We start from the raw sequence: 13,148 nt of genomic DNA on the forward strand, positions 1-13,148 counted from the left end.
GTAAACAAAGGGTTCAAAAGTCTGTAGATGACCACAGTGAATATATATTACCTAGCTAAACAATTTAGTACTTGTGTGTGCATGTGTGTGTGTGTGCTGTCAAGTCACAAATGGCTTATGGTGAACTCATAGGTCAGAGGTGGCAAACATGCAGCCAGGGACTGGGGCTGGCCCCTTAAAGTCTGCGAGCCAGCTGCAGCAACCCCTCCCTCCCTTCCCTTGCATGCTACCCCTCACTCACTCCCCTCACTCCCTTTCCTCTCCCTCCACTAGGCCAGGTGGGCCATGTCCAGCAGCCACACACACACGTGCACACATCCCACCCAGCCTGACCAAGTCACATTTATGTCATATCCAGGCCCTGTAACAAATGAGTTTGACACCCCTTGAAAACACATAGGATTTTCAAGGCAAGAGATTTTCAGAGCTGGTTGGCTTGACTCTGCATGGGCTCAGAGAGTTCTAAGAGAACTGTGGTTGGCCCAAGGCACCCATCCAGTTTCATGTAGAGAGGTCCACTGCTCTTAACCACTACACCACCACATCTATAGCAGCTAAGAAAACTGACAAGTGTCTGAGAAAACAGACAATTGAGCTCCTGGCTAACATTATCAATTCTACTGATGAAATCAGCATTTCCTCACTGTTTACAATGCAGACCTACATACAAATAAGTGCGCGCACACATAATCCACACAGATCACCCATTTTCCACTCTGGTCTTGGACCCAGCACTACAGCATACTGTGAGGGACAATAATGTTAGCACTGTACCCACTTGGGTGTCAAAAGTAAACTTCATGATCTTGGAGACCTCCTTAAAAAGTTGGTTGATGTCAAAAGAACTGATCAGGGAACAGCATCTTATGTAGTTCACTGTACTGTAGTTGACATTTATGATCTTTTTCCTCGTAGCCTACAGTCTAGCCTAGCCTTGACACACTGCACTAACTGTGGGTACTCAATCAGATGCCAATCAGAGGGGAGGGGAGTGAGTGAGGGGTGGCATGTAAGGGATGAGAGGGCATGGCCTGCCCACCCTAGAGGAGGGAGGGGGAGGGGTGCCAAGCAAGGGAAGAGGAGGGAGGGAGGGGAGGGAGAGATGGCATGCAAAGGGAGGGAAGGGGAGAGAGGGACTGCATGTAGACTGCAGCCTTAAGTTACCAAACAGAGGCCAATAAATTATTTAGCAAAGGCCACCAAGCATCTGTCAGTTGGCAAGAGCTACAGAGGGACAATCATCTCTTTTGTCATTTAGACGAACTATTTCTTTTCCTTCAAGGAATACAGAGCATAAAGACAAATTGCTAATTGGCCTCATTAATTCTATAATGAGAAAATCCTAACACGAGATGAGAAGAAATGGTCCCGTGTGTTTCCTTATTTTATCTTTTCATTTCACAAAGGATGGCATCATTTTGAGTAGCAAGTAATCATCAGAATCTGACTGATCTGAGGGAATCTGAGGGAGCAAGGAGGGCAATTGCCCGGGGTGCAGGAAGAGAGAGGGTGCCAGCATAGAGTGGGCAGCCTGGCACAGCAGCAGCCACAGGGACTGGGCTGCCCACCCAGCTGCTGCATGTCCACCCTGCCTGAGTACATAAGGTGGGATCACACCCTCCCTTGGTTTATGCAATTAGCAGCGCCCAACTCACTGCTCATCATGGTCTACTAGCAGCAGCAGCAGCTGGGCCCCCCTCAATAGTTTTGCAGTCCCCAGCCCAGCTTCTGTGATTCAAACCAACCCCACACCAGCCCTTCTGCCTCCCTTGTTCCTTTCTTTTCTTCCCAGCAACTAGTAGTCACTGTAGTCAGATGATGCACCCGGGGTGGGGGGAGTCTGGTGTGGAGCGAGGTGAGTCTGTGGGAGTGGTCAAAATATCTTATAAATAAATACTGCTAGATATTATAGTTACCATCTTGTGCACAGAAGGTAGAACTACATGAATCGGATGTGATGCAGTCAAAATTAACCACTTACTGAGTTTTAAGCATATGCAATAATCCTCTATGTACAGAAGAACTGACTTCTGTACATTGTGTTGAGTAAAGAGTCCTTGCATTCTCTTTCACCATTAAGGTATCCCCCCCCTAAAAAAATAACTTTGCAGACATTGTATTTTTGGGCTGTCAGACCAGTTGGGGAGGCTAGAAGGCGGTCTGGAGGACGTGTCAGTCCTCAGGTTTGCCTAGCAGCAGCATGGCACAGGGGAGAAGTGCTTCCTCTTATGGAGGTAAGGTATGTTAATTTTTTTGTGAGGGGGTGAATGGGAGTGGTGGGCAGCAAGTGAGGGGGCTGGATGGTGAGCAAGTGGGCCAGCAGGGAGGGACAGGGCAGGTAAAGCAGCAGTAAAGCCCATTGCAGTGGGAAAAGCTTGCTTGCCTGCCCCCACCCCCACCCCAGAGTTTTCTAGAGTCCATTGCATTTTCTCCCATAATGAGCTTTACTGCTAGTTTCTATATAGTAACAAACATTAAAAGAAAAAAATAGTTTTAAAAAGTTCATAGAAGGGATAACCATGGGAAGAAGATTCTGCTGAGATACAGTAATAATCAGGAAATTCAGTGAGTTTCCTCACAAGGCAAGAATGTGGGTCAGGTCCAATCCTGTCCAATACACTGTAATCTATGCACCACTGGATCTCCTGCATATATGTACCCTCCAGCAACAGACAATGGGAAACTGGTACATTTATGTGAAGAAGGCTTTGTGCTATGATAGAAAGCAAGGCAAATGAATAAGCCTCTTTCCTGAAGCCTGATGGCTATTTAACAGAACACAATAGAAATATTCACCCCAAGGTATTCATTTCCATTAAACCCCCAATGTACTTTTAACACTTTAACAGGTATCCTAGTACCCCTTTCTTGAAACGCTCACATTTTTGACCATTCTAAATTGATTTTCTTGTAAGCTGCTTCGGGTATGTTTTATGGAGAAGCTGCACACAAATGACCTCAATAAATTAATTGAATGGAAATACAATCCATGCTAGAAAATACCTATAATAGGTTTCCATAGAGAATTCCAAAATCAGGTACTGCAGAATAAACCAACCAACATATAAAAGGAACGAAGGAGCACATAGGGTTTTATTTTACAGAGAGAAATCGACTCATGAGCTTCTCTTTTTATGATTTCTCAAGGAATTTGGCCAGCAGAGAGAGATTCCAAGGTCTTTGGGTGATTTTCACATGGTTAGGGATAGTTCCTTTGCTTCTCCTTTTTAACCAAACCCTGAAATTCACTTTTAAAGTTTTGGCCAATGCATTGCCTGAAGCAGAAGCCTCACTCAAGGCCCCTCCATCTGCCCTTTCCCTCCACTCGCAAGTCATTCATATTCAGGCAAGCAGAATTATTTAGCTGTTATGTATAATAAGATTGAGAGGCTTGGAGACCTGCATTTTAGCAGGTCAGACACAAGCTTGCAAGGGGGCCCCAAGTGGATTCACATGCAAATAGCGAAAGGTTGAGTGCAGACGGAAGGAGGCAGGAGTGGAATTGCTGTTGACATGGCAGAGTCCCACGTCTGCCGAGGAGCCACAAGAAGAAAAGCAGTGGGAACATTTGCACAGGCAATGCTGACTGGAGCATTATTCATACCCATCACCTGTCTCCATTGTACTGAGACAAATCACTATCAGTGATTGCACAGACACTCCTGCTGGAGGCAAATGCACGAAGCAGAGCAATAAATTCAATTCCGTTTTGCATTTGAACTCATTAATGAAAAACTGGCCATTCCAATCACGCTCTGTAAGCAATAATCTCTATTGTGCAGCTCACAAGCCACTGTGGTCATTCCCAGCTCGGCCCCTGTTCCACCCCCATCCGATGTCCTGAAAGCAACCCTTTTCATCGATGATCCTGAAAATGTCAAATTCATAACAATTGAGTGTCTGAAAACTATGACAAAATAAGGGTCCTTCTTTCCTTGAGTATTACTGTGCTAGAAATTCTGTTCTGGAAATGAAGAAACTGCTCTCAGATATTCACTATTGGTCAAAGGTCATGTGTGCATTTAGGCAGAGATGATCAACTTCCCACAGCAGGCTTGGTTAGATGTTGTCTCAACAAAGCTGTTTTAGGTTGGCCAACCTCTGGCTAAAATATCTTTGCCAGGATCAGAGCACTGCATTCTTGGAAAACACAGGGAATCCTCAGGGCTTGGAGTAGGAGATGAAAGGATGGAAAGATGGAAGAGGGAGCTGAAGGCCTCCTTCCCTCACTGCAGCTTTGGTTTCCCCTTCTTCCTTTGCTTCATCTTTCTATCTGTGGCCCCTACACTCCTTTTCTTCATGCCTCCATGCTAAACCTAACATTTCCTATGTGAATTCAGAGAATTCTCCCACACTACAGCAATGAAGTCTTTCTTGAGTGTAAGTGCTGACCATCATGTTTGAAGAGCAAAGAAATCCCTTCCTTAGAACAAAGGAAAGTACAATGTGAAGATGGAAACAGAAATTGAGGGCTTTTGTCTCCCTCTTCTGCCTCATGTTTACTCACATCCTACTACAAACTTGCCCAAGGTCACCCAGCAGGAATGTAGGAGTGTAGAAGAGAATCTGATTCACCTGATGAAATTCAGCCAGTCATGTGGAGGAGTGGGGAATCAAACCCAGTTCTCCAAATTAGAGGTGACCTGTTCTTAACCACTACACACCACACTGGCTCTCATAGTTCCAAGGACAGGATTGTGGCCTCACTACAGTTTAGCACCGTTCAGATGGGAGACTTGCCTCCAAGATGATCTTTGTGATGGTATGCATTCTGAGAGGCAGCATAGTGTAACGGTTAAAGTGTTGGATTAGGATATGGGAAACCCAGATTCGAATCCTCACTCTGTCATAGAAACTCGCAGGATCATCTTGGGTCAGTCATACACTCTCAGCCTTGACCCTGGCAAGTACTTGGATGGGAGACCTCCAAGGAATACCAGGGTCATGATGTGGAGGCAGGCAGCGGCAAACCACTTCTGAATATCTCTTCCTTTGAAAACCGAACCAGACGTTGCAATAAGTCAGCAGTAACGTGTTTAAAATGTTTTTAAGAAGAATCAGGATGATGTAATGGTTACGGTCTCGGACTGGGAAACCCAGCTTCAAATTTCCCCATGCCATGGAAGCTTACTGGTGAGCATGGGCCAGTCATACACTCTCTTGCTAGTATTTGGATGGAAGACCAAGGAATGCTAAGGCCATGATGCAGAGGCAATGACATTCCACCTCTAAATGTCTCTTGCCTTGAAAACCCTAGTCGGCTGCAACTTGACAGCCAAAAAAAAAGCACTGGTATTGTTACCGCTGCTGCTCAGGTAACATTAAGTGATTTCAGTTCAGGCAACGTAGTGAGGCGCAGGAAGCCGGTGTTCTTCAAAAGCAGAGTATTTTATTCGAAAGTCGTGGCTACAGCTCAGGCAGGGGAATCGCGCTTTCGTAGCCAAGCGTAGGACCTTTTATACACACAGATCAAAAGAGGGCAAGGGGGCCGGTAAGGGAGCAGACTCTTGCCTTGCAACAATAAAGAAACATCAACAAATAAAAGCGAAGTACAATTACAACTTTGTGAATGGAACCATGAGATCTCACTGTCAGACGTCTTCCCACGAGACTTTACAATAGTGCAGAAGGGGTTGAAGAGTGTCCATTCATAAAACTGGGTGAGGCTGTTAACGCACCCAGGTATCTGGTTATCAGATGGGCTGCTTCCTTGAATTATGTCCTGAGGCTCCCTCGCCTCAGTCCCGCAACAAAAGAAAGTTCAAATGGTCCAATGGTGATCTTGGCGCGTTCTTCAACGGCTGGGATTTCTGGGGTGCCATCATCGGATTCAATTTGTAATTCCCAAGGGTCTTTGTTTTCGCTAAAGAGGTGTTGGTCCAAACTGAATTCCAGGACTAACTTCCTTGGGCCTTAATATCAGCTGTTACAAGCTGTTGCTTTTATTAACAGTACAAATATCTAAAATAACTTTTCTGATTTAAACATTAGATGCAATCCTACAGCACTTACATTATATTAAAAGAGCACAAACAAGAATATCCTAAACTAACATTAATAAACCTTAAATCAGCTGGAAAACCTAACTAAGACATAAGCCTAAACATTGGGCAAACAATAAATCCAACACTGAGGGGCTTACATTAAATCTTAAAAGGGAGAAAAGCGAGAAGAAAACCATGTGAAAAGTTAGCACATTCATAGATACACGTCCTTTCCAGGCCTTATGGAGACTTTTGGATAACACTGGTCTCTTTGCTCTGGCCTTTAGCCATTGCAGTTAGGCGATAGGCTTAGGAAAATATTTTTCATATTTTCCTGGCGGTAACAGTATTGCATACCAACCACTTGTTGGAGTGTTTTCTCAAGTCCCAAGATTACTGAGGTGGTGGTTGGGTGACAGGGGTCAGAAGAAGGCCTCTGCATCCACAACAAAGATTGGGCAGCTAGAATGCTGTCCTGAGCCTTTTGTACCAGCCCACCCTGCTGAACCAGAGAAAGGGCAGACACACACTGAGCCACCAAGGCATGCACACACTCAGGAATGCCCCAAGCTAACACAGACAAATGCACAGACCAGGCACACCACAAGTCACATTGGTACTGGTGGAGGACACAGACCCAGACATGTATGAACTCAGGCATATCCTGAGCTGCTGGGTAAAAAGAAAGAGCCTGGCCAACACGACCCAACATGCTGGATGGGTGGCGAGCTTCCTGCTGTCTTCCTTTCTCCTTTATAGAATGGAGTTGTGCTCAGCAATGGCAGATCTGGCAATAGCCTGTCACCACAGGCCCAGACATTCAAAGAGCTGAAACTGTCCCACCAGGTGGTTGTGTAGGAAGCACAGACACAGCAATGGAGTCGCTCACAGTGGAAAAGCCCAGATGGAGGAAGTCAGTGAGAGAAGAACCTGGTGGTGGCTGCATGCTTTTTCTCCCTGCTTCATGGGAGTGTGAAAGGAGAAGGTGTGGCAAACAAAAAGACCAGGCAAGGAAAAATAGGCAGCAAAGCGAGCTGCATGACTCCGTGGCCCTGTAAATCTGGTGGGCATGGAGCCCAGCAGAAAAGCTGTCCAGGGAACAGCCCATTGAAGAAGGAGGAAGTGGTGGTCGGTCATCTGTTCTCCTGCTCCAATCTGGAATTTTCCATGAAAAGGAAACTTTGAATGTTTTGATCTCTCAATTCCTTCAGTATGAATACCAGGACCTTTTTTAACAACAAAAAGGTACTGTTTGCCTCCTTTTTGCACTCTGATGGGGTGGCCCAGCTCTGCATGATTTACCCAGCTCCAAATGTTGAAGGAAGGGGGTCCAATCGTCCCTTTTGCTCTATTACCCGTCCTCCAGTGCTCAGGATGGCACTAATCACCCTACCTTCACCTTGTTATCATCACAATGCAACATTGGCTTTTGTACTCTCTTTAAGACATCCAGGCCTTCCTGAGGCAACTATGTCTTGACTGTTGTCCTGGCAGCCCTATTCAACCATTGTTCCTCCCTGGCTGATACTGGCAATTCAACTGTATGGGGGAAGGATGTGGGAGGAAAAATGCCCTGAGGTTTCTCCCAACAGGCCATACAGTTCACCTAGAACTCCCCTGACCTCCTTCTGGTGACACACTTGAGAGCAAGACATTGTGAGTTTAGGATCACAAGAGAAGTGAGAAGACATGGATTTCACTAGATTATTATCTGTCACTCTTTACTCTTTAGGAGAAAGAAAGCAGAGTTTAATTATATGGTGGTTCAATTCTATGCCAAAGCTCTGTGACAACAGCTACATTCTTTATCAAGGAGAAAAGGTTTCTTTATCAAAGGAGAACACATTCTGGGGGCACACCCAGAACAGTTACTAGAAAAGCCCTTTAAAGTCCCAGAATGAACCCTAATCTACTGAGCCAGAAATGGAAGTTTGTTTCTATGCCAACATCTGCATTGAAGTATATTTCCATGCAAACACCTGCACTAAAGCCATTTTAGCATAAGAATAATGGCATTGTTTAATTATACTGCCTGGAATTTTTAAAAAAACATTTGGAAAGTCCCTTAGAAATCTAGTCTGAGCTGATTAAAAGATATATATATTTTTCCACCATAAGGTGAAATTTCCAAGTACTTACTATTCCAAGTATTGTAAATTCATTGCAAAACTGTAAAACTGAAAAGGTACAATAACAGGCACTATTGCAATAATAAATGGGACCGAGCATTCTTCAGGGTCACTGGCAATGATTTCCTGCAAGCATATGAACAATGGAAGTCATAGCACATTGTTTCTCTTTCCTCCTAAAAAAAAAGAAAAGTCAATATGGAATATATACAAAAACTCATCAGACGATATAAAAGAGCTCACCGCATAAATCCATCCTTAGCTTTATTCCATTAACACTATTTCTGCTCATCATTCTGCAAAATGTACAAAACAGGAATTTTCAGGAAGGTATTCTAGTTATGGAATTAGAACCGTAGGATAGAACTAGGAGGGAAGACACCGTATAGTTAGGTCTCATCAGATTTCGGAAGCTCAGCAGGATCAGTACTTGGAAGGGAGACCTCCAAGGAAGACTTTTTTCAAAGGAAGGCAATGGAAAACCACCTCTGCTTCTCACTTGCCTTGAAAGTCCCTTGCTGGGGCCCTTAAAAGTTGACTGCAACCTGGCGGCGCTTTACACACACAAGATGGATTGGTCCAGAAGGGTACCTTCATATGGGAGTAGCAAGTGCACTGCCTTGTAGCTTTGTAAGCCCACGTTCTGCACTGCTCCCACCGTATGTGTACACACTGTGATGACCTGGGAAGTTTGCTGTTCACATAATCATTTAATTTTGTATTCCCACTATTGTTCATTGGATGTACTATACTGCCTGGCAAATCTCAGACCATCATAGTGTGCACGCTGTACTCTGTAATAGATCTTGATTCTTGGTGAAAATGGCAGACTGAAAATAAGCTAAATAAGAAAATAAAGTTGCCAGGCTGTTTGGAAAACTGAAGCAGTTCACCACCACTAAAGTGCAATATTAATTATTAACAGGAGAGCAGCATCTTTTCTTAGAGTGGGAGATGGAGGGCCTGGCCCATCTGCCAGCTAACGTGGTCTGAGGTGGTGTCTAATCTGAGGAACAGAGTTTTCGAAGTCTGGGGTTGGTTGATAGGGGGCATGTGCCTTGGCAGGGAGGAAAATGAGGGCCTGGGGACTATATTCCAGTGCTGATAGGCAGGAGGCACTATAGTGTTGGAACACAGAGAGATAGGTTGCAGAGATGGGGTCCTAGATGTTTGTATGCTATCACCCCTTCTACTCTGCCCCCAATTTTGGGAGATCAGGGGTACATATTGTCCAGCCCACTGGCCCAATGCTGTTGCTTGTGAATGCCAGGTCGGTCCACAATAAATCTGTCCTCACCCAGGACCTGATTCTGGATGAGGGGATTGATCTGGAGTGCATCACACAGACCTAGGGGGCCTAGCACTTACTCAGCTTTGCCCCAGCAGTGTAGCACCAAGGGGGCAGGGGGTTTCAGGGGCATTCCGGGGCAGGGTGGAGGCAAAGACGTGGCAGGGGCACAGGGCACATGCAGGTCCCAGGCACAGTTCTCCCTTGCTCCACCCCTCCTTTGCCCCATGGGTTACTGTGTGCAGCACCAGCCTAGGCTGGTGGGGCAGGGTGAGGAAGTGGTTGCAGTCCAGTGGTGGCGAACCTATGGCACGGGTGCCAGCGGTGGCACTCAGAGGCCTCTCTGTGGGCACGCGTAAACAGAGTGCCCCCCCCCCCACTTATCTAGGCTGGCCTGGGCTGCTGGACTCGATTATTAGCATTAAACCTGAGATCTAGTTTTGGGAAAGCAGTGTAGGTAACCCTGTTAAGCACTGTTAAACCCCACTGATTTTCATGTGAATACTAAAGCACAATCCTTTACCTGGGAGTAAGCTCAGTTGCTGGCAATGGGGCTTGCTTCTGAGTAAACCCTCCTAGGGTCATGATTCACCCGTTGGAAGAGTTGCATGGTTGCTTCAAAGCAAAGCCACTGACTACCACCAAGCTTACTCCCGAGTAACGCATGCTTCGGAGCCAACCATTTTTTAAAACTAAAACCTAAGTATTCAGGTTAAATTGCCGTATTGGCACTTTGTGATAAATTAGTGGGTTTTGGTTGCAATTTGGGCACTCAGTCTCGAAAAGGTTCACTGTTGTAGTCCATAGAGATTTCATCACCCTCATCAGACAACCCTCCTGGCCTATGGCAGTGTTCAGAGTTTGTTTGTGATCTTTAGCTAGAGAGACATTTTGGGACTGCTGCTGGTGTACTGCTCACCCTGCTGTCCAGCTGCCTCCCTGCGTGAGCTGGTGAAGGCAGTCTGAGAGATAGTGTTGAAGGCTCCCAGTATGGTCATTCTGGGGGACTTCAGCCTCCATGTTGAGAATGCATCTGATGGTTCAGCTTGGTAGTTATGGCCACAATGTCAACTATGGGGCTGTTTCAGTTTGTTTCTGGCTCAACGCATTCAGCTGGACGTGGTCTCGGCCTGGTCTTCGTGATGAGGTGTGTTGGAGGTGATCCACTAGTTTGGGACTTAAGATCTGTCCCTGTTGAAGTTTGGGCTTCAAATGTCACTCCCACACTACAGGGGTGGTAGACCAATTAAGATGGTCCATCCTTGGAGGAAGATGGAATCCGAAGGATTCCTGAGAGCTCTGAGGGATTTTCCTGGTGACATGGCCAGCACTCTTGTCAAGGCCCTGGTCTCTCTTTGGAATGATCACTGGGGCCATTTACATGATTGCTTCTGAGCACACTCACCTTGCTGGCCAAACCCTTCAGGCCCCAAGGTATATATAGTCCATGTCGCAGGGTGGGGAACCGATCAGTAAGTGTTTGAGTGGAACTTGCTATGCAAAGGTGTGGTTGACTGCATTGTATTGTATTTTAGTTTTACTAAGAGTTGGTTTTTATACAGTGCTATTCTCTACCATTAGGAATGTCAAAGCAGCTTACAATTGCCCTCCACCCCACACAACAGACATCTTGTGAGATAGGTGGGGCAGAGAGAGTTCTAGGAGAACTGTGACTAGCCCAAGATTACCCAGCAGGCTTCATATGGAGGAGTGAGGGATCAAACCCAACTCTCCAGATTACAGTCTGCCACTCTCAGAAACTACACCAGGCTAACTACCCCACCCGCAATGCAATACTATCAACCACACCTTTGCATAGCAAGTTCCACCCAAACACTTACTAGGACATGGACAATATATACCTGACTAAAACATTCCCTTCTCACTGTACATAGTGTGTAACAGACTTCCCTCTGTGATACACCTCTGAAGATGCCAGCCACAGATGCAGGCAAAACATTAGGAACAAGATCTACCAGACCACGGCCACACAGCCCAAAAAACCCACCACAACCAGTTGTATCCGGCCATGAAAGCCTTCGACAATACAAAATATTTTTAGTCTTGCAATGCAAGATGTGACTGGTCTCCTGTGTTATTTTTCAATTTGCTAATTTTCATGCTTAAAAGTTCCCCAGAAGCTGAATATTGATATGCTAATCTGGAAAGCATAGGGATGATTTTGAGCTTTATAAACTACTTGGGATGTGTTTTATGTACTTTGTTTCTATCCTCCTTTTCACAAATTAAGAGACAATGTGGTTTACACCCATTAAAAAACAAAAAGAACAAAATAAAAGGAAACAAAAAGAAGGAAACAGTTGATTAGACATACTCCGAGGAGATTAGTTGCTGTACAATTGATAGCAACTGATATACATTGAACAAGGGTTTTTACATGGGTTAAATTGGTCTGGTTGTCAAAGGGGTTTAAAGTCAACCAGATGGAGATTAGGATTTCCTGGCAAATCCTCCAGGGCATCAGAGAACTCCCACTGAGACCCCACCCAGATGAGACATCCCAATCTGTTCCTCTTAATTGGCCCTTCCATACACCTTACATACCCCACTGTGTTGGGAAGTTATAATGCTGAAAGGAAGCCAGGTGCAAATATTTCATGTTTTTGTTGTCAGCTCTCACAAGCTTCTCTTGAGAAACTATTGAAAGCATCTCCTTAAGATATAAGAATGAAGGACCTCCTCAAGGTCAGATTCTAAACATACAAACTGAAGATGCGTAAGAAATCATGAGGGAAGGAAAAACAATTTGGAATTCCTTTTCCCTCTCCACAACAGGTGAGAGACTCTCAAACTCCGGAGTCAAGGGCTACAACTATGATATCAATGAGATTTGTGGCTAGGAGAGAAAACAGTCTGTGTATCTCCAAATGTAAGCAACCCAATGTAGGAAAGTCTGTCTCGTCTCTGCTCCATGGGAGAGAAGGCATTTGGGTCACAGATACTTATCTCAGGGTACATATCATGTATACCCAACTATTCTCAAACCTTCCAGCAAACCTTTCTGAATACTTTAAATTTCTTAAGGTTTTGCCCCCCTTCACAACTGAAAGAGTGTTTGAATCGGGCATTATGATGAGAGGAAATATTTTGTTTTCAACATTTGAACATTTGAAGCTGCCGACAGCGAGCCAGATCAGCTGTCCAGCTAGCAGCAGACAGTACTTGGATGGACACAGCAAAAATCCTAGGCAGTACAGCAGCTTTGTAGGTGCATACATGTGTTTTTGGTGTAGAGAGACAGCCTGGTGTAGTGACTGAGAGTGGCAGACTGTAATCTGGAAGACTGGGTTCGATTCCTCACTCCTGCATATGAAGCCTGCTGGGTAAACATGGGCTAGTCACAGTTCTCCTAGAACTCTCTCTGCCCCACCTACCTCACAACATGTCTGTTATGTGGGGGTGGAGAGCAATTGTAAGCCGCTTTGACATTCCTAACGGTAGAGAATAGCACTGTATAAAAACCAACTCTTAGTGAAACTATAATTTGGAATACAGTTTTGTGAATATGTTGGGCTCCTGTACCTAAACTAATAGACACCTCCCCCCCCCCAAAAAAACCCCTCCTCTTTGGAACTGTTAATCCTAGTACAGACAAGACCTCATTTAAAGTGGCCGGTTTTTGAAAACCTTTATCCCACCAGACCTGCCTATTTCAGAATTTACCATAATTACAACATGCAGTTCTAAACTCTAAAGCTGGTTCTGTGATTTCTGACACATATTCTT

The 13,148-nt window shown here is 45.1% G+C and overlaps 1 protein-coding gene across 3 annotated transcripts in view; it reads right to left on the reverse strand.

Moving 5' to 3' along the window:
* LOC125440480 overlaps positions 1–13,148 on the reverse strand; it is a 45,531-nt gene that overhangs the window by 17,354 nt on the left and 15,029 nt on the right. The window lies entirely within an intron of this gene.

The sequence above is a fragment of the Sphaerodactylus townsendi genome, linkage group LG11 (genome assembly GCF_021028975.2).
Source record: "Sphaerodactylus townsendi isolate TG3544 linkage group LG11, MPM_Stown_v2.3, whole genome shotgun sequence".
Classification (NCBI taxonomy): Eukaryota; Metazoa; Chordata; class Lepidosauria; order Squamata; family Sphaerodactylidae; genus Sphaerodactylus; species Sphaerodactylus townsendi.